We start from the raw sequence: 22,855 nt of genomic DNA, 5'->3' as shown, positions 1-22,855 counted from the left end.
ATTCAACACACATTACCTGCATACGTTTTGAAACTGCTGAAGTTGCTCTCAAGTGTGAAGAATTATGGATCATGGGAATTTCAGATATGAATTTAACTGTAGAATTTGTTCTGTACTATTTAAATTTCAAGAAGACCTTCGAACATTTTGACTTATTTAATATTAATGACTTGGCTTCTATAATACATATGAATAATCTACAATTTTACTGAATACAGAGTGTGCTCTTAGATTGAAAGTGCCTTTATTTTTCCTGAATTTTTGTGTGAAGTTGTTGATTCAGACGTTAACTTGTCAGGATTGTAAAATATCATGACATTTCTTCACTGATTCTAATGCAGTCTCTCCATCATAGTTTTGTTACATTTCAAAATAAAAAAATCCTTTTTCCTGATACAAAGCATATTCCAGTAAGTTTGATGATTTATGTACAGTGCATCTGCACCTTCTCTTAAAGACAAACCAACACTGCTTCCCTTTTCTTTAACCATCTCCTTCCCTTGAGATATTGTTTCATACACTGTTCTGGAAGAAGGCAGTGCTTTCCTGACTGCAAGTAGTGCAGTCAGATAGGACAGAGAAGAGGCTTTGTCAAAAATATTTTGAAAAATCCCCTTCTTTCGCATCATAAAATTCTCTTGTGGGCTGGAATCAATGGATTGTGGCATTCTCTCTAATGGCTTTAGATGGGAGAAGTTTATCTTTCAGAAGTAAGGCAATCATAAAAAAAAAATCTCTATCTGAATGGATTTACGGACAAATTTTTGATGCCCTGGGGTCTAGTTTGTGCTTGCAAAAGACTGGTGGAATTTTCTAGATAAAAATTCAGCTTTTCAGCAAATCTATAATCTTACTCAGATTTCCTATTTCATCATTCATTTTTTCAAGTCGTCACTTTTACAACATCTAATGTACTGAACATAGGTTGAAAGACCTAAATTCTCAGGAAGCCTTTTTAGTATGAGACAATTATGGAGCTACCTAATTTCTAGCAATGGTGAAATTTTCCAGCAAAGGTTGTCTAAAGCATGTGTATCAGCAGAGACATCCTCAACATCCTCCACAAGTGTCCACCTCAAAAATTACCACGAGAAGTTACTTCCAATGGGTATTCACATCAAAGCTTCCGTTTTAAGAAAAACACTAATATAACAGCTCCAGGGGCATCTTTGTGCTACTGATGCTATTTTAGTCACAGTTAAAGCCTGGAGTGAGAATGGTTTTCCACTGGTCTTAAGATGATGATGGTGGCTATTTGGTTCAACCACTGCAAGATTTTACCAGGAAAATCTTGGGAGCACACCTTATTTCCTTATTTTTTGGCCAGAATTTTTCATGTATTCAAGAATCATTATTATGGCTTCTCTTTTCCAGACTTCTCCAATTCTTTAACTTTTTCTTGTGGATCGTAACCTTAGACTTTCATATTAAAAGTTTCATATTAAGGATAGCAAAACTGTTCTGCTACCTGTCTCTAAAATCACACCCTGAAACTGAGACATATATATTTCTAGCAAAATTTTCATGGGACTGATATGCTTCCATGAAATGTTTCTTAGAAAGCAAAACAAAACACCAACAGCTAGCTAAAATACTATAACTATCTTTCTGAACAGAATGCAATGCCTGCTTTAGCAATTGCTGAAACTTGAATACTGACCCACAAGTGCAGCTTATATTTACACTGGGTTCCCCCAACGCAAGGCATTTGTTTAAAGAACCCAAATTAAAGTGTTTTGGTTTGGGTTTTTTTCCTCTATTATGATGTTGGGTAAAGCATAAACACAATCCCAAATGCAAAAAGCTGGGAAACTGGTAACTGAAATGCCAGTGCCAGGTTTTTTAGGCTCAAGTGATCCCATTGTTCAATGACATATCAAATTCAATTGAGTCAGTACTTTATATAATTTATTTCTGTCACTTGAATAGAGATGGGCAACCTCACCCACTAGTCCGCTAATGTAAAGACGGTCCAGCACTCCCATACTGCATTTCCCCATGCAACAGCCCTGCCTCACTTCATCTAGTGAGAGATCTCATCTGGAGAAAGATGCTCCGGAGAGACACTCACAAAACATATATATCAAGAGAAAAAAAATTGCCCAAAACACATTGGTTCTGTATTTGCGAGACACTCATTTGTTATAAGCATCCCTAAACAATAAACAAAGACCCAAAGGGATGATAGTAACTTTTATGGCTGCTGTAATAAAATTGTTTATGTACCCATATTTCTGTATTCAGATGCATTCAACTCTTTCAAATGGCACTATAAAAATCAATACATATAGACAACTTTTCAAGACTGCTTTCTGCAGACACTTCTGTTCTTCTTTAATATAACACCAAAAAGCTGGAAGTAAATGTTTAGACGCCAGTTATGAAGTCATTAAATGGAATACTTTCAGGTTATTTTAATTAAGAAGTGACTAGACTCCCAATTATTTTATGGCTTAAATGTTGGAAGCTATGGATCATGCACACTGCTTTGACATGTTTAATAGAAAGTGCAGATATTTTTACAAACTATAAATGGCAGTATGAGTTAGTTCACATTTCTAATGAACACATAAATTTAGCCTAAGAGAGACATAAATCTTGTGTGCAGCAGATGAAAAAGAAAAGCTTAGAAAGCTTAGAAAAGGTTAAAATCTGCCTCCGATAATACAGGTTTCACACTTTGTGATGTAAATTTCCCAGCACTATAACATAAATTTAAAAAAAGCCCTATAGGAACATGTCCACAAGATTCCTTATATGGCCCCAACTCTGCCGTAGCTGGGTGCTCCACACATCTTGATACAGTTTTTCTCCACAACATCTTTGTAAGACAATGGCACTTAACTCATTAGGAATTAATGCAGAGGGGTCTTGCCCAACACCACACAAGACACTGGCAGAGGTCAGTAAACTCACGTCTCCTGCTATCGATCAATACTCAAACCACTGAAGAAGCTTATTTTTCTTATTTTGTACAATGCATCTGGATACGACAGAATGGCTGAGAAAGTAGCTGAAATGGGTATCATAGGGAAGATGGAAACAATCTAAAAAAGCTGGTCTTCAAACAGCTTCTGTGTGAACATCCTTTTCTAAATAACTCTTTTGCATCCTAATCAGTCTTTTCTTATCAAGCTTTTTTCTGGGTGGCATGATGATAAGATAACCTGCAGGGGCAAAGAACTTCAGCACTTCCAGCTCTTCTTTCAAAACAATGAATGAACCCATGATTTTCTTCTCACCTGTGTTCCGGTAGGAACCATTCTCTGTGAATTCTGTCTACACACTTCTGTTTCCTGCCCTAAAAGAAGTATGGCTTACAGAGCAACACTGGAATTCAAAATGAGCTTGAAGCGAGATTTTGACTGTGCTTTTATCTCAGTCTTTGATACCTGGAGAATGGGGGTTTTAACCCAAACTTTGCAGATAGCACAGCTCTTCTTAACAGGACTCTTCAGCAAATGGAGTAGACATTCTGGCAGAGATGAATGCCATCCACAGTGATGAAGAAAAGCGCAAAACTTCAAGTAAGAAATAGTACAACCAAAGAACTATTTTTGCGTAAGTGTCAAGAAAAAAATGCAATGGAAACGGGAGCATCAGAATTCTCCCGAACTACATTTCTGAAACTCTGTTAACTTTCTCTACTGCAAAGAACAGGAGATATTTTAATAACAAAAAAGTAACATGAAAGTTTTTGGTTTAGAAAAAACACATACATTGATTTAAAAATATATATATGACTTTTTTCCTTCCAATAACCCCCATTATAGCCTAAGCGGTAAGGTAAAGTATTCATCCATCCCTGAAGCTTTAATAAGAGGGAATAGTTGAAGAGGGGAAAACCAAAACTAAAGCAGGATGTTTTTAAATTAATTTATTAGATAAAGATATTCTATATTTGATAGACGGTATTTCCACCAGTCTCTGAGCACCAGTTTTTCCACCAAAAGTTGAATCCTTCACTGTACAGACTTTGCAAATACAGGCCCCTAAGGCATGGCTGTGGGCAGCATCACAAATGCTTGACTTTATGGGAATCTGCAACATACACAGCAGTGAATATGCCCACGTACTTCAAGAAAAAAGCCTTTGCTCTTGTAAGAAAACAAATGAAAGAATGGAAACAAATAAAGCCTCCACCAACTGTTGTCCACCTATACTATCTGTACAATTAAAATTCTCTAATAGAATTCACAGAAATCAGGGCATTTTAAGATATAGCCCTGAAATTTCATGCAGTGGCATTTTCTTCCACTTGCATGTAACATTTGCTCAATTTCTTTTTCTCTTCCTTAACAGCTGCTTGTTTTTTTGCATCTGCCTTGCTTGTTGGCATTTATTTTTGTTTTTGCTTATTTATTCCTCTGGCTGTTCATCTTGTGTGCAGTTTGTTTATTGCCGCTTTGTCTGTGTGCTCATTTCCCTTTTGGGGTTTTATTTCTATGTTTACTTATTTGTGTCAGTAAAACTGTCCTTTCTGGTTTTCCCTGTCTCACTTAATGGTTACACATTGCTGACACCTAAGTGATACTGCAATGTATTTTTTACTTCTAGCTTCATACTAACTTTCATACTTAGCTTAGCTACCTCTACCATGTATTTTCCACATTCTCTAGGTTTGTTTGCTTTTTAATTAACTGAGATCTTGGTTAAAAAATAATAATAATAATAATTATTATTATTATTATTATTATGGATAAGTCAAAGGAGGAAAAATAATGATTGAACTACGTAGTAGCTTCAATCCAGCCTCCATCCAGAAATACTGGAATCAAACCAAAAGGAAGCAATTAAAATAGTATGGCATGTATTACATTAAAGGTCAAGACCAGGTATGTACTGGTCTCTACCATCTTCTTCATCCTGAGCCAGAGGTTTTTTAGAGAGTAGCTACCATCCTTCAGTTCTGCAGTGAACAATAAAGTCCACTAAGACAATTCCATCAAATCTGATGCAAGTTGTCAGCCATGAGAGCAATTCAAGTGAATTGCAATCAGGTGTTTCATAGGAAGCTATCAAAAGGGCCAGCTAGCAAAATGCAAGATAGGTTTAGGTACATGGTAGCAAATGCAAATAATGAAGTAGTGTGAGGACACAGGACATAAAGGCCCCTGTTTGGTGGGCTTGGTAACTTCTGAATCACTGGGTATGTAATGCTACACCTACACAGGAAAATCAGCATACTAGAACAGTAAAATGTCTTGCATCTGTATGTAATGTACTTCGAGAGGCGTTTACGGAAAAAGTGAGTTCAAGTAAACTAGTGTGACTCAGGCAGCGACACAGGACTCATAGCTGAGCACATTATTCAGCCACGACAGACTGGGACGGCACTCCAACTCAAGGAGGAAGACACTAGAAATATTCAGAGCAACTCCTCTCAGCTGGGATGTAGCTACTAACAGCTGTGAGATGCTTCTGACTGTTTTACATTTCAGTGACTACTCTAAGATAAATGGGTGTTGGTGATCTAAAGTAAACTTAAGTAAACTTAGTAAACTTAAAACTATTCATGAAGTCAAGAAATACTCACAGTCATTACTGGCTCAGAGGTTAGATAGCACCTCCGTGTGAGATTCAGGATTTGATTGCAACTCTGCATATCCAGGCATAGGGTCAGAGTCATCACGCTACCTCTAGGTAGCACAGGACATCACGCTACATGATGTGGCACGTTCAGTCCATGAACAAGTTGAGGAGCAGCTACACTGAAATTGCCTTTGTAGGCTTCCCCTTGGAAGACAAGACATAATAGTGGCTTATGGTAATCCCATGGCAGATTCTTTTGGTCAGTCAAGCAAGATGCGCTGACGGAGAGGAGACAGAGCTTTGGGGTAAGGGCAAGGAAAGCAAAATCAGGGTGCTGGGAACAGAGGCAGCCCTGTGAGAAAGGAGACCTTGCCAGACCTTGGTGTGGTCCAGACACATAGACAGTCAGAGGCATTTTTCTTATTAACTGTGTCTTCAATACTGAAATCTCAGTTCAGCATGTACAAATATTCTGAATTAGGAGGACAAGGAAGTAGAGGCTGGTTCATTACTTCTGCTCTCCTGTGAAGCAAACATAGCGGTCTCTCCGGAGCAATTCCTTTACAGAAAGCCTCATTTACTGTTTATTAGAGAAATACAGCTATTTTCTAACTTTCTCACATATCTTTTCTGTATAACCAAAAAACCAAACCAAAAAACACTATTACAGGAGGGAAACCATTCACCATAGGTCTGTGCTGTTCTGTGAACGGCAGTCCAGCTGAGACAGAAGCACCCCTCTAACACAGAGTTACTCACGGGACTCATCCAAACCAGCAGGACTGGGGCTAACGCCTGCTTTGAAAGTTGAAGACTTCAACAGAAGAAGGAACAATGAAAGAGAGAGTGCGTGCCCAAGTGGAATATGTTAGAATCTTTTTATATACCTTTACTGGAAAAGAGATAAAAACCCTAACATACTACCGCAAATACAGAAAACTCTGTGGCCACTCATCAGTGCTCTAACAAAAGTAACATGACTGAGGTGCAGCTGCTTCAGTACCATGCAGGTGTTTAACATGTAGATCATCCTGATTCCATTATGAGTTTGATGTCTATAGCTTTTCTAGGCAAGGAACTAACATGTTAGAAATACACAGAGAGAAAACACAAATATATTAATCTGAAAAGAAAAAAAGAGGTGAGATGGAACGGGCAGGTGAAGCTAGAAATAATACGGGTCCTAGGGGTCACATCTGTAAACAAACATTCATTTGCAAAGTCCTGTGACAGGAAAAATGACCAGTGAAACTTGAAACTTGCACAACTTTTCATAGTAAGATCACTACCCTTTTTCCTCTTGAATATATTAGAAAAGGAGGTGGTCTGGATAGGGTGGCAGAGCAAAAATACCTACTAATCTACAGAATGGATTTGGAGAAACTGAAAGAAAATGAAGTAACACTGCACAGATAGGTGAAGCTGTAACTGCTGACAAAGGTAAAACATCAATTAGCTGATTTAAAGCAATATTATTCACTATAATGGATTAAAATGATGTCAAGGAAAGTTACCAGAAAAATTCTTATAAATAAAGGTTTCTCGTTCTCATCTACTTTATCCAAAGGAAAGTAAATAAGGCAAGTTCCAAGTCTTGATATTCTCCAGGATACCCTAATAAAGGGAATATGAACCTTACAAACAACTAATCATCAGCTGAAAGAACACTGAGATGCTCTTTTCTTTTCACAGTTCCTGTTATCATTCATGTTTTGTATCTAATCTATAAACACTCTAATATGCCACAATGTGCATAATAAAATCTAACTAGTCTCATAGAATCACTGACTCATAGAAACATTTGTTGGAAGGGACTTCTACAGGTCATCTAGTCCCATCCGCCGGTCAAAGCAGGAGTACTGCCAACGCTAGATCAGGTCAGCCACAGCTTTGTCTATCCAAGTCTTAAAAACCTCCAGGAATGGAGGTGGGTAACTGATGTGTTACCCAGCTGACTCTGGTCTGGCATTTCTCTCCTAGTGAGAAAGTTTTTCCTAATGCCCAACTTAAACCTCCCAAGCCATAATTTGTGACTGTTGTCCCCTGTTACTTCCATCACTTGCTGTTACTAAGGAGAGTTTGGATCTGTCCTCGCAACCACCCTTCAAGTAGGCTGCTACTAGATGGCCCCTTAGCTTCCTCTTTGCCATCCTATCGAAGCTTAGCTCCCTTCAAGCTCTACCAGTAGGTTATATGCTCTAGTCCCCACTAGTAGTCATCCACAGGACTCTCTCCAGTTTCTCCACACTGTTCTTGAACCATGGAGCTCAAAACTGGACCCAGTATTTCAGGAGCAGCCTCACTAGCACTGAGTAGAGAGGAATAACAGCTTTCCTTTGTCTGCTGGCTATGATCCTGTTGCCCAATATACAGTTTTCCTAGATTGTGGTGAGGGCTCACTGTTGGCTCGTATTCAGCCCGATTCCACTGGAGCTCCCTGGTCTTCTTCAGCCAGGCTGCTACTCAGGACATTTGATTAATGAAAAGATCAGGATAAAATAAAGATTTAGACATACAACATATGAACAGAGGCCTTTGTTAAGATGATGGTATGAAGGCAAGGGGTTTTCATAGAGCTTCCTCATCCATCTCATTCCAAGACTGCGTTTCAGCCAGAGTTTTTTATCTATCTGACTACTGGTTCCAGTCTTGGATCTGAGGGAGCTGGAACTGCATGCGGCTGGAGCATAAAAATGGAATTTCATTCTCTATTCTTGGTATTACCTTCAGCTACTTCATAAAGAAACTGAACAAAACAAGAGGGCAGCTCCTGGAGAAAAACTGAAATGGTGACTACAAGAGCTGAGGAGCAAGCACACGTAGCCTAACTCTCAGATGTCACTGGAGGAGAACAGGTAGAGCCAGATCACGTTCATGTCACAACACTTCAAAAGTGGGATTTCAGTGTTACTGCACTGTTTTGATTTGCTCCTGAGGCTTTCTCCATGGCAGGAAGGAACTATTCATCAGCTCCATGTAGGCTTTTGCCAGTCCACCTCTCTCAACTTAGAGCTTTACTGTCAATTGCCTGTGAAACTAATGAGGGGATGGGGAGTTCCTAGGTAGTGCAGGCCAAGTATTCCCCATCTTACCTTCTGTTTCCCCCTACCAATTGCCTTAGCGGAGCACATTTACTTGACTAGGCCTGCACAAAATATTGTTTGTGAAGGGCTGCTTTGTGCCCTGGGATTTGCTCAGTCTTCAGTCTATCCATACTATCTAGACCACATTAGTAACCTTTGAGATAAAGAGTCATTCCTTATCCCTGGATCTCAGAAGGTAACACCATTTCTGTGGCAAATCACATTAGGAAAGGAAAGTCATACGTGCCTCTTGGGCACTGCTAAAGGGTCATAAATAAATACCTAACAATTATTTGCATGAGGGAAATTAAAAAAAAATGTAGCCAGCCAAGTTGCATCCAGTGTAACAAAACAAAAAGCTAAAATTATGGATAAACAAGCATAGAAAATACTGCATTTCAATTCTCTGTGGTCCTAAGCAATCCAGGAAATACAGCAGCATTAATTAGCATTGAATTTCTGAATGTCATCACACAAAGTCAGTGATACGAGTGTCAAAGTATTTTCAGAGAGGAGAAAAAATAAGACATTAAAAGCCAAAATAAAATTAAAGTCATTCCGTATCTGCTACATTGTATATTACTGAATTAACAGAACTGTACACTTTTGGTGTCGGTCCAGGAAGACTGCAGATTTCTCCAGGGCCACACGTCACTGTGTATTATATGAGCTTGGTACCATGGAAACCTAGTGAGGGGAAAAGGTTGGCATATTTTGATTTTTTTTTTGCTTTCATTAAACAGTTCTGCCACTTTTACAATATAAAGAATGACCGAGTGGGGCTGTGATTTAAAGAAAATTTCCTTTTGCAAAGGTGGCTTACCACCAGAATGTGAGCTTGCCTTACAGATAAACGAGGCCCACAAGAAATTATTAGAAAAAAGTGAAGACTGATTTCATCCTTGATCTCAACTTTGAATACGACACATTCATACTTATTAAACTGTAAAGGGTATCTACCACTCAATGTACAGCTAGAAAGCACATATGGATACACAACAGAATGGTACAGAAGAAAGGAAACATGAAGAACAGCTACAGGTTTGCTCTGCTGTGCTAATCTGATGTATTTGAAGTGACTAGATAAATTACTATGTAAAACTGTCTCAAAACAAGTGAAACAAAAAGATTAGCTAAAGGTACACGTGACGGCAATGCGCTCACTCTCCGGTGCTCCCATGAGGAGTAGCTCTGGCGTGACCCTTGTGGTGCAGGTCTGGCAGATCCATTCTACTCTGCACGTGAGGACACAGGAGATGTGATGAGAAGTTATTGGATCGTATTCCCAAATCTGTCTCTTACTTCTCTGAAAACCCTTCCTGTTCAAACTCTTGTTTCCTGGTATAGGTGGTTCTTTACTTCTATCAAATGACAGAAGGGAGAGGAGATTTTGTCAAGTTGAAAATACTTGGTCTGAAGTGGAGCTGGTTGAAATGTTTTATTACCAGTTCCTTTTCTTATTAAAATAGGCCTTCCCAGCAAACAATTTTTTTCAGTAGGACTATATTTTTGCTTTGATTTCCATGCGCTGTTTTTCTAAAGCCCACTGAACCTTTTTCCTGCCTCTTATCCCAATTACAAACACATTGTTATCTTTTTCAGTGACGAAGCTGTGTGGAAAAACTAAAGTGCTAATTTCAGAAATTTTATTTCACTTGAAATTTACCTTTAAGAAATAGAATATAGAGATCCTTCTTTCTGTCCCTGAGGCTGAGCTACAGCGAGGAAGGTGTTTGGCTCCTCTGTTAAAAGACAAAAGCTGGACCTGCCGCTTTCCAGACAGCCACCGGCATTAAGAATAGCAGAAAAGAGTGGAACTGCATTTAATTGTTGTGGTTATCTTAATGCTGTTCACACCTGGATGGGACTAAAGAATGGGCACAAAAGCAACTGGAAGGAGTCCCCTGAAGCCTCAGTTAGGTACCCTGGAATGGTGCTGTCATCATTTTTTTATTTTCTCGATAATAAATTCAGGGACTGATTAGGACTGCTACCCAGGAAAAGGGAAATTTCAAATGCCATAACAAGGCTATGCTTTCATTTTATTATTGTTGGTTGGCATACAAAATTCAAGCAACTCATTCCCAACTAACTGCAGGAAACACTCTTCACTTCAAGATAGAAATGGTTGTGCCTCTTCTGAAAATTTCTTTGTAAAATATTCAAGATGAAATTCTGTGCCCTGTTCAACCTCTTACCACACTGACAAATACTTTTAATGATAATTGTTCTATTTGAATAATAGCCTCCTAATAGAATATGGATTGCAAATACAGTAAATCTCATAGCGAAGGCTAATTTTCCAAAGATAGGCATTACAAAGACGTGCTGCCACTTAAGCTGTATCGGCAAATTGTCAGAATTTTCTGGCATTTGCAGGTTTTGTGGAGTATTCCTAAACCAAATAAATATAATCCTCATGTTTTTTCATTTCCCTTTAAAGAATACTTACACAGAGGTCTATTTTTTTTTCTATTACTAGTTATAGCTGAGCTCAAATAGAATATAATTATTAAATTTACTTTTTACTTGAAAAAAAATCAGCAAAAGCAAAGGTCAAGCAGCCATCAATCATAAATCAATTTCATTAAAAGTGCGCAAGATGTCAGGGATCCAAGAAATCCCCAAATACTTTCTTTTTCAATTCACGTGGCCCTTGATCCTTTGTGTTATAGAAGTAACGAGACCTATTATGGTATATCATGATGAAGATAAGGTGTTCTGCATTTTGAAACATGGGTCCTGCTGCATATAAGTTGCGCTACACCACCTGCAAGACAGATACTTGAAAAAACAGTATTTGTTGGTGAAGAACCCTCACAGTGAAAATGGTTAATGTCTCAGGGACATCTTTTCTTATAAGAGCAGGAATTCCTTCCTTGGGGACATACTGCTTAGATCAAGATACCTGGTTCTCACCAAATAGCAATGAATATGTAGACCAAAAAAAAATCAGTAATGAGGTAAATAATGCCTAAGTTCAGTTTCAGTCTATTCACATTCTTATGGTTAATTTAAAAGCTGAATATGTAAAGTGACGATCATCAAAATTCTGGATCACTTTAAGTGCCTGTTTCACTAGGTTATGCATTCAATTAATGCAGAAATGAAATGAAGATGCAAAGGCATTATGGTCTTCAAGAATAAAATGCACTTTAATATTGATAGTTGTTTAATCAGCAAGAGATCAAATGGAATATACAAAAAATCTGATGGAATACAACCCCAAATTTCACAAGCAGGAGGTGGGGCTCAGTTAGCATGTTCCCCTGATTTAGTTTACAAATAGCTTCAGAACACCTGAACTGAATTTCAGCTTTCTTTTTCCACATGGCATCACCTGTTACAGAAGAAAATACCACAGCTCACTAAAACAGTCTGTATAAATTGTAGTTCAATCATGTAGAAAGGAATAGTTTATGGCAAATTACAAGAGAAAAAAACAACCTGACTTCAAAGCTCAAGATTCTTAATACCTCAGAGGAAACAAATTGAGAATGAGGTAACAAGAGAAGGGTTAGAATAAATCTGATAAAGATAAAAAAATCTCATTATTCACATGACTGAGAAGGCAAATGAACTATAGATGAAGATGATTATACTAACTTCAAAGCAAACAAAAACTCATCATTCTGAAGATTTTAAATCCAACTGCAGTTTATTTTATTCACTTTTACAAGAGCCAAGTGGCTAAAACACTCCAAACTAATAGCTTATGATTGGATCTGAGAAATGCTGATCCCAAAAATGGTGAGATTTTTCAGCTCTTCAGAATTTATTACGCTAAGTAATCTCTTATTAAGTTTAGATCATGGATTGTATGTTTCACTGGAAATAAAAGCGCATTTGCCTTTGAAGGAAATATTGCTATGTATAACTTAATTCTTCTTCCTACCACTGTATTGCTGAAAGCCCCAGCCCCAGGTCAGCCTCAGGTTATCATGGACCCTGCACAAGGAGAAAGTAAAAAAGACTGTCCTTCCTCCGCAAAGTTAAGAGTTTAAGATAAGGGACAACAGACGGATAAGGACAGATGGAAAGAACAATGGAACAACAAGGCAATATCACATATCGTAACAAGCAATCAGCAGTGCCAGCCTATCAGTATCCCACCTGCAGTCACATACTTTGTCAGCACTTGAATCTGAAAATGTGATACGGAGAGCAGGGGATGTTCTCAAAAAGCCTCTACCAAGCATGAGGAAAGAATGAAGGGAACAAGGGGTGGTTTTTGAAAAATGTAACAAGATGATGATGATGGAGGCTGGTGTTGACACTTCTGCATCAAAGAAATGGCGTCAGGAGAGAGAGAAAAGCTCATGTGGGAGTTCAAAAACCAAGAGGTATAGCTCATGTACGATGTCAAGAGGGAGATGCTATGAGGACAACAGAAAGTGGCAGGACAGAAAACTGTATGCAGCATACTTTTTAATAATAGGCCATGACTGCACGTGCCAAGGCCAGTTGAAAGGACGCTGCAGCAGTCAAGACACAAGATAACAAGCTGAGACAAGAATTTTAGGTCTGTGGACCAGCAGAAAACATGTATTAAAAGGGAACTCGGAAGGTGTTCAGCAAGGCTTAGACATAGCCGGAGGCAAAGTGAGCTCCAGAGTCCAAAATTATGTTAGGTAAACAAGCAGGTTGCTACAGTAACTAAGAAAGCAATAGCTGAGATGTCTTAGAGGGAAGCAGGAGGAGATGAAGACTTCTTTTCAGCTATATCGATATTGATGAGAAGATGTCAGAGGAAAATGTCAAGATTTTATTCCAGACGGAGGGAGGCACGGCTGGGACAGGAAAGGCAGAAAGCAATCTGACTGTGTTCACAGCACAAAGTCCTAAAGAGAAGCTGACAGCATAAGGTTGCTGCTTGTGAGCTATAAACCTTCAACTTTCACCCAAAGAAATGAAGAAAAGAATGAAGAACAGGCATATGTTTTAGTCTGAATGATCTGTGTTGAGCTTCCACCACATGATACAGCCAAAAAAACACATGAAAAGAGCACATAAAGTTTCTACGAGGATGCTACCATTAAATAAAAGTTTTACAATAAAAAAAACTTAGTAAAAAATGCAAGACTTTTCCTAGAATAAGGTTTCCAATACAGTTTTATTTCTGTTATTTGAAAGTTCTCATGCTACATTTTTTCCCAACATTGTTTGTTTTCCCAGTTTCTTCATTTAAGCTATTTCTTCCTTCCCTTTGAGTGAAACTTTTTAAAAAAAATATTTTCTCATCTTCAAATATGCCTCTCCATAGTTATACTGGTTTTCAGCGTCAAAATGGGGTCCAGACACTGGCACATTGGAACGCAAATCCCAGCTCCATCAAAAACCACGTTTCAATTTCCAAACCTTGGCCCTGTCTATTGGCCAAATGCTTTTCCCAGAGACAAAGAGCTCATCAAGCAAATGATTGTCACCATGAAATTCTGCAAGCCTTCCTGGTTGAAAAGTCCCTCCACTACAAATTGGGCTCACCCTTAGAATAGTTTTTCTGAACCTACACTTAGACCCTTAAAACAAAAAGAAAGGCCTACTTCAGACAGAAGTCTGCTCTTGGAAAGGGAGGCATGCCAAAGACTTTGTGCAAGCCACCAGGGACTTTGCTATTGCTATTGATTGTACAAGCAAGGTTCACAGCAGCATACAACTCCAAGACAAATAGCAGGATAAATAAATAATGTTGCTGTTATTCTGCTGACATGATAGGAAGTCCCTTCCCAGCAAATCTGTAAATGCTTATTCACAAACCCAAATGAAACTTCAGGTAAATGCAACTGTCCTGAAGTTATTGCATCAAAGCATCAGTGGGGAAAGCTTATTATCATGTGACACACCACTCAGTCTACTCAGCTTCCCTACAAGGGCCACAAACACACGACTCATCAAGAATCAAAGACAGAGGGTAACAGACAACCAAAAATCTTGGCAGTTAGCTCAGTTTAATTTTTAGTTCTGAAACAGCTTTGGCAAAATTATTCTATGCTGTAATAGTTCTTGTTGTTGGAAAAAATATGCTGAAATTCAAGGATTCAATTATCTTTATTTTACATAATTTATTTTAAAAGTGAAATCATAGTGTAATACAATTAAACTTATATATGCCTTCAAGGCTACTACAGCCTTGTCTCTGGTGACAGCTATCTTCCTGGCCAGCACCCTACACTGAAAGTGCACTACTATCAGCTCCATTAATTTGAACATTGGGGCTCTATGTTGTAGAGTTTTGTGGAGTATTGGCGGAACAGAAGATGACAATGATTCTTAGACTGCAAGGTCTTAAATAGCAAGACTTTAAGGGTAAGAATGTAAAGGCCAGGAATCAGTCTGAACACCAAAGTGGAGCAAATGTGTCAGTCCACAGCTGATTCCCATCACTTTGAAGGCACTACACTCCCGGATAAACCATGTATGTTATCTAGATGGGCCCTAAGGTGCTGTGTAATTCAACTTTGCGGAGACAAATGTTGGCTTAATATAAAGATATATAGAGAAGATTGTAGCTTTTGGATCCTTAGAGCTACCGTCGAGTACTGACGAAAAGTAATTTTTAAGACCTACCTTGTCCGTTAGGGATAGACTCTCTCTAGTGAACACTGTTAGATAGCCTTTTTGTGCTTCCTACTGCCCTGCTCTTCTCATTCTCTCTTCTTCATGAGACTGAACTGAAATCAACCAATATATTTTATATCTATATCTTTATTTTCTGCACACCTCAGTTTTTCCTTTAGGCCTAAAGTGTCTATAGTGAAACTAGGTTTATTTTTCTATTCACAAGTACTTAATTCTTCTAAACCATGTATTGGAATGCAAATATACATAGATGTGAAACCTTCAGGCGTATGAAGTGAATGCCACAACACCCTGCAAACACAGGGCAATACCACCGTTGCAGCCATGCCTACCAATGCCTGCTGTCTTTGGGAATTTCAGCAGCCAGTACGTCACCCCCAATTTTCAACTGCTGCCGCAGGCTAACAGCCCCTGCACTTCTTATCTTTTCCATATGGCACTCTGCAATTATTTATGTGAGAGTTAAAAAAGTACAGCATCCCTAAAGGCATACCTTAGCTACGCAGAAAAATGGGAAAGGACATTTTATGAGTTCTGTTTTATGAATACAGGAAATGAGAATTCCACTAAAAACAACAGTTTCGAAAACAACATCACCAATGTCTTTAAAGCTGCACACCTCAAGACTACAATAAACTTCCCTGAGAAATCACAAGAAACCAGGTTCTCACTCTAGGATATGATGAAGAAAGGGTGTATAAAGCACTGCACAGAATGTGTATGTGCTGAGTGAACTGTCAGGTATGCCCACCAGCACGGCATGTAAAGGCAGCTGCTCCATCTGCGCAAGGTCTTTTTCCTCTATCAAGTTTCCACTTCAGCTGAAACATCAGAAATCGGTGTCTAGGGAGAAAAAAGCAGAATGTGCACCAAAGATGAAAGGATTCCAGGCATAAGCATGTCAAGATGCCACTGTAGAGTTAAAAAAAAGAAAGGATTGGCTGATTTACATTAGCAAAAAAGGTATGTTTGCAAAGCCAGCATGCTTTAATATTTAAAGATGTATCACACATCAATAGCCTGTGATTATCTCACTCTGAATTACTGCATCCTATCATGGCTGCAGTAAGGGAGAAAAGACATTCTTGATTTCTCACTATTAGAAAGGGAAACTACAGCATTAATTTGCATGTTGCCTTTCCATCTATGTGCAGTTTTGTGCGGTGTTTAAATTGTATTGTTTAGGGAGTATCTTCACAGTTTTTAAATCATATTTAGCAGAACACTTAAATGTATTTACACTAAATGGAAAAATAGGAAAGTGGTGGCATAGAATATCTAGCCACCCTGAACTCCAAACACTGGAAATCTGTATTCAACAGAGAGTAAAAACCATATAAAAAGAGTCAGTTGCTGTTATTTGCCACAGTTCCCTCAAGAGAGGTAAAATGATTTATTCTTGTTAATGATTAGCCATGTGGTCTTGTTAACTCTGAGTTTTTTCCTTGATCAGTGTTCCAGATATATATTTTTCTCCTCTCATTAAAAGCATTTGCATTTCTGTATTTCCAACAGTTCTTGAGTGTTCATAAATGGGGGGGAAGACCAGTACAATAAAAGGTCATTTAGTCATAAATTTCTAATATTTGGAACTGGAAATGGTCTTGAATGGGGCAAAGCCCTTCATTTCAATGGGTTCTATCATAGTCCATCATTGTTAATGCCATATGACAACACCATTCCGAACTGCTGCTTTGAAGACTCTCTTCTAAGCATTTTTTCCACTATTTTTCAGAGCTGAAAACAACCTTTTCCAAGTGTGCTGCTGCTGTCAATTTTACCTTGATGTGCTGGATTTACATCCAGAGATGCTGGCCATAGATACGCTAGGAAGACAGAAAGACCAGATCCCCCAAAGGTTTCCTCACACGCACCCATGGTTCTCCTGCCCACTCAGAACCTGGCAGCACCGCAGTGCATGTCAAGGAAAGATGATGGGAAAGTAACTTAGCTTTAGTGCAACTACTCTGAGACCTTTAGCATTGATCTGAATGAGAATTTACAGCAAACAAGACCCTTCTGAATAGGTCTAGTGTGAGTCAAGGCCAGCGTCACATTCTCATCTCTCATTCTTCATCACTGAAGTAGCAACGAGCCTCTTCCACGCTACAGCTGAGATGAGCTTCTCTGGTCTCTTTGCCATTAGTGGTTCTTAGCATTTCTTAAGGGCACTTACAATTCCTCACAGCGGTTGTATTCTACCTGATAGCTCCATGTTTGAGTTGGTATGCCGCTATGCAAAGGTCAGTTATTTTCAGCTCTTCTTCATTTTGAAAAGGCAGCCTGATAACTGATGAGCTCTTTAGGTTCTTTGCAGGTAATGTCCTTCCACGGTCCAGTACTTTTATAAGAACTTGTTTACAACACAGCTGGTTTCCTCTCTAAGGCTCTGGTAGATCTTTAGCCCTTGAAATCCTATGTTAATTTTGAAATCTTTAAAAAAATGGTTTTTATGTATATTATTTAAACATTCTGTTTCTTTCTGGTGCCGTATAGCTTTGCTACCCTTCTGCTGCATGTAATCAATACTGCAGTTGGTCACTCCCTGTTTGAGCGCTCTCTGATGGTTCATATAACACTAGTCACATAGATGAATTCTCCTATTCTCTTGATGCTTTTTCCTACAAAATCACTGTTCAGCTTCTCATTTTTGAGAATATTTTTTTTAGCGTCAGTGATTTCTGTCCTTGCCTAGCCAGCTACTTTTGTTAGCTTAGCCCCATACTTTCTGGATGTGTCTTTAGTAGTAATGTTTGCATTATCCAATCAATAATAATGCCACAGCACACAAGGATGTTTACTAATGTTCACCTTGAGCTGATCTGTTTCTTAGTTGTTGAACCTAGAGAATATTTTTCACCTCTGTATACAGACATGAAGATCTGACTCTGTAGGGCTAAAAGTGGTTCTGCAAGAACCTCTCATAGTCTTGTCAAAGCCTTTTGAAAACCAAAGCAAGAAGAGGAGCCTATTCCTTTATACGCTCCTCTACAATTGCTAGGACACATATCTAGTCCATCCAAAGTGCTGAGAGCCTCTGTTGAGCCTGTTCCTTGTTTTGCATCCAGTGTCCCTTTACCTCTCTTACTATCACACTGCAGAAGCCTCAACATCTCCCCAGCTGCAGTATTCAGCAAGATCACCCTGTTGGGGCAGTCTAATAAAACTCCAACGTTTCCACTATTGAGGAAAAATCTCTTTTTTCCAGGCTTCATTGCATAACTCCCTCAGTGTCATTAAACTGGTGCTGTAGGCACCGTCAGCTTTTCTGACGGGATTTCATCCATTTCCATCTCCCAGGATTTTTTCAGCCTCTTGCAGCTTGTGTTAATGCCAGGCTCAGGGTTTTCAGCTTTCATTACTGCTTCTCATGAGGGTTGCTAGAGTAGTTAAAGATTTCATTGAAGTGATCCACACATCTGCTTTCCCTTCTTGTATTAGCTGTGAATATTTTTTCCTTTTTTCTTTGTTTGGCACATTTCCTCCATTTACTCTCCCGCAGAAATGCTTTGCCTTTTCCCATTATAACAGCTGCATCTGCTTTATCTGTTACATTTTTCATCTTTTTCCTTTTTTCCCTACTTTTTTTTCACTAATAGTTTAGCTTCTGCTACTTCTTCTGTGCCCTCCTCCAAATTTTTTTTATTCTTAGCATTTTGGAGTTCTCCCTTCTCTCGGCAAAGGGACACATTTTCTGCCTGTGATTTTCTCCAGTTATGGCTCTTGCAGTTTAATAACATTGCTGCTGAGCTAATCTTGGGGCTGCTGAGTCACTTTCACCTGTGTTTGACAAAGCCTCAAATGAATTCCTCAGCATCAATCTGAGCTTTCTCGCAGTGTCTTTCTGCGGTTCCATTTTGTACTGTTTGCCAACGCTGACTACTGCTTGAAGTCACTAATCTGCAGTTTCATTTACAGGTTGGCAATGCCAAGATTTTGGTCAGTGGTACCAGTGATAGTTTGGAGTAACTGTGTCTTTGACAAATGAGTTGAATTTTGTTTTGCCATCTACCAAATATGCAAATCTATATGAGTAATCACAATGCTTTCAAGAGGCATGAAATCTAACTCAATGACTCTTTGCCAAGAGAACAAAAGAATGGCTTTCTAATTCACAGTGTAGTGTCCCACCTCAGGTCATGGCCTATGCTGCGCTATTAAAGAAGGAGAACAGCAGAGAGTGATCCTTCCTGGTCTATCCTCCCAGTTTCCAACAATAAAAATTATGGACTTCCTGCACCAGATGTTTCACCAAAACCACTGTGTTTAAACAGCCAATAATGGAAATACCCTTTATGATTCCTTCTAAACTCTATTTGAATTGATTTATACTTTAGGATCCATGATATTCTTTTCCAATGAGTGACATAAAGCAACTAAAAGTTGTGCAAAACACCTATTTGATTTTTTTTAACCACTTGAGAGATCCCTTGAACACCCTCTAGTGATACCTTAAGAGGAACCATGAATATCTGTTCACACGGCAACATCTCCCTGCCTTACATGATTTTATACCATATTTCCTGCACTGTCTTTTCCTCTGTCATCTCTTGGTTACCTACAGGAAGTGTAGCTCATCTAGCCCCTTGAGATCATAATTTTTAAGAGTTTTTAGCAGCGGACCTTGGAAAAAGTACTCTCATATCCACATGCTCATAATCCACCTTCACAGAGCTATAAATACATCTGTAGGGCATCACATGCTCACAAAAGCCCACTTCCCACGCTCATCCATGGACCCAGTAGTTCTATTTTTTATTACCATTTCTATGAATATGCAAACATGTAAGTTGGACCTACTGATCTTTAGTTCTTGTCACCATTACGGGAAGTCTTTATAAACACAGATGTCACGTTTCCTATCTTCCATTCCCCCTCTACTGCTATTAATGTAAGCAGTAGCTTACTCTACAGTAAATAATTCAGCAGTTTTTTAGAGGAGTTCTTTCAGAAATCTGAAGAGGACTCTTTAGAGGAACCTTTAGAAGTTCTAAAAGAAGAGACTTAAAACTTCAGAGGCTTCTAAAGGTTCCTCTAAAGAGAAGCCTGGCTTTTAGAAGCCAGTCATCTGGCTTTGCTATAGGCTTTGCCTATTTATTACCATTCATTTTGTCAAGATCTTTCACTCGTGGAACCACTTTGGTTGATATTTACCAGGTTTCCCTGTAGATCTTTATTATTACATCCTAGGTCAGTAATAAAGATCGTGTCAAAACAAAAGTCGTATCATCACATTGTGCCAATAACACTTTGGCAGTAATTGTTGAAAACATCTCTGCTCTCATTGCTATCTTCTTTGGGAGTGGAGCAGTAGATCTTTTACCAACGGCTGTTCTTTTAGTAACTGGCTTGGATCTAGCATATATTCCTCACTGTTGATGAAACTAAGCCGATGAGCAACTCTTCCACAGCAGTTTCCATTATAAGTACTGCTTGGTCATAATATGTGTAACAACTATGATCTGAATAGCTGAGATATTTCTTCTCTTCTCTAAAATACTTCTGACCTGCATCTGCTCTTACTGATACGCTGATTTTTTTGAGACCAAGGTTGTCACCTCCATCACGACCTAAAGGGTCTTTATAGACCTTTATCATTGAATTATTATACTCATAATATGACAGTCAAGGTGCCAGGGGTGTACCTTCCCAAGGTGCTTTCTGTTGGCAGACTTAAACTTTTCAGGACCTTAGCTTTTTGAAGTTAACATTTACCAGGAGCCTCCATAAAGTACAAGCATTAAGTAGTGTTTTGTACAGTCACTTTTACTAGAGTGGCATCCTGATCCCATCTGCCTTCCCATTTTACTGAGCTCATTTTACTGTACCAAAATGCCACATATCTACTCTTCATTCTTTGCAGCGCTGGGGCCTTAATTTAGCATTTTTTTAATTCTTAACCCCCATCTTTTACTCTTTTAAAGACTTTGAAGATTGTTTCTTGATATGGTAGCAGTACATAGTTCTTTCTGTTAAAATGCTGTATTAAAAATTACTTCTTGTAACTATTTGAATATTGTAGTGCCATACATGGGGAGAGAATCCAAAAAATGCTCTTCTCTGACACCCACCCAGCACAATGGAAATGAGCAGTTTAACACAGTAACTTTAATCACAGACAGATATACTAACCTAATCAAGGTTTGTTTCACTAACAGTTGGAAATTCTTAAAATGCAGATATGTTGAACGTATTTCAACAGCTGTTCTTTCACTTTCATGACTTTCCCCCCTTGGCAGAGAGTACACAGTCAGTTACTAGTTTTCTTTATTGACTCCAAATTTCTGTCATTATCCAGTATAACCAGCAGTTTTCTTATGCAAATACTCATTGTTTTCAGTATGTTTGCCCTTCATACAGCTTCTCATTTCAAGGTAATCACACAAGATCTTTTTCTTTTTAAAATCATGCTGTACCAACAAGATAAAGAACATAAAAGGAATCCAAGAAAAAACTCAGCTGAACGACATGAAAAGCAATGGGACACTTATTTATCAGTTTCTATTCCTTGAAAACATCAATCATAAAGGAAAGGATTGTTAATCACCATATTACTTTTTTGTCTCTTTTTTTCCTCCTCTTTTCCTTGTGAGATATACACTTAGAGCAAAGTCAATGCTTTTCTAAGGTAGCAAAATTATCATTTAATCCACCTCTGTCCAACTGAGTGAAATGCAATGTCTCAAAGGCATTACTTTTCTTTCTGGAAAAAAGAATGTTTTCTTTTATGTCTGGTTCTCACTCCTTCAGATGTCATAATGAATCTTTAATGGTAAGAAGTAATCTGGAAAAAAAAAAGCTCAATTTTTTTTATAAAGACTGAAAAGTTCTTTAGAAACAAGGAAAGGTGTGCATATGCCTCTTTGGTATTGCTTTGGTATTAAATATTCAGATCCCATCTGGGTCTTTATTCATAACCTACTTTGGAGAAATGGCTAATCATCATAAAAGTGCACCTTTTGTTACTAGCAGGTTTTGTGACATACAAGATTTCTGTAGTATGTTTAATAAAGATGTATTTTTTTTTACTGTAGTAGATATATATATCAAAAATCAAGCCAAATTTGCAATAGCTGTGTATGAAGTAATCTACTCTGTTCACTCTGTAGGTCTAGAGAGACTAAATTTTTTACTCACAAGGAATGCTTCTTTCATGATTTTGTCTATGACATTAAAAGCGAGTAACATTACCGGGCGGACTAAAACCTCACAAAATTGGAATTAAATTCTTCTGCTAAGTTAATGTTAGGCAACTAAACAGATGCCTACAACAGACTTTTAATAATGAAAAACTTTATAAATACAATTAAGTCTGTAATTTGAATCATTTTATGCAATATCATTAAATACAAAGAGTCTCAGAAACAGAAGAGAAAAAAAAAGAATGTTACTGCTTGTTCTGTGATTTCCTGCCAGGATATTAAAGTCTTTCAAAATGAGCCACACATTTGTAACACAGACGCTGTAGGATTAGGAAGACTGTGGGATCAAGTGTTCCAAAAACCAAAATGGAACTGCTTATCTAGTTATGGAAAGTGGATGAAGCTATTAATTTCAATAGTGTAGCATACTGTGTGCACACCTACGTCTCCCTAACGTAGGTAGCGAATACGTGCCACCTTCAATTCTTTTTTTTTTTAGTAAATTGGAAGTTTCAGAGA

General features: G+C 38.3%; 1 protein-coding gene across 1 annotated transcript in view; it reads right to left on the bottom strand.

The window, feature by feature from the left end:
• Positions 1-22,855, bottom strand: part of GPR158 (G protein-coupled receptor 158) — a gene marked incomplete at its 5' end in the record, with an annotated part of 203,150 nt that overhangs the window by 85,568 nt on the left and 94,727 nt on the right. The window lies entirely within an intron of this gene.

This window comes from Pygoscelis adeliae, unplaced genomic scaffold (assembly GCF_000699105.1).
Source record: "Pygoscelis adeliae isolate BGI_AS28 unplaced genomic scaffold, ASM69910v1 Scaffold27, whole genome shotgun sequence".
In the NCBI taxonomy this organism is placed as follows: Eukaryota; Metazoa; Chordata; class Aves; order Sphenisciformes; family Spheniscidae; genus Pygoscelis; species Pygoscelis adeliae.
The sequence above is the reverse complement of the archived record's forward strand: the minus strand, read 5'-3'. Positions and strand labels throughout refer to the sequence as shown.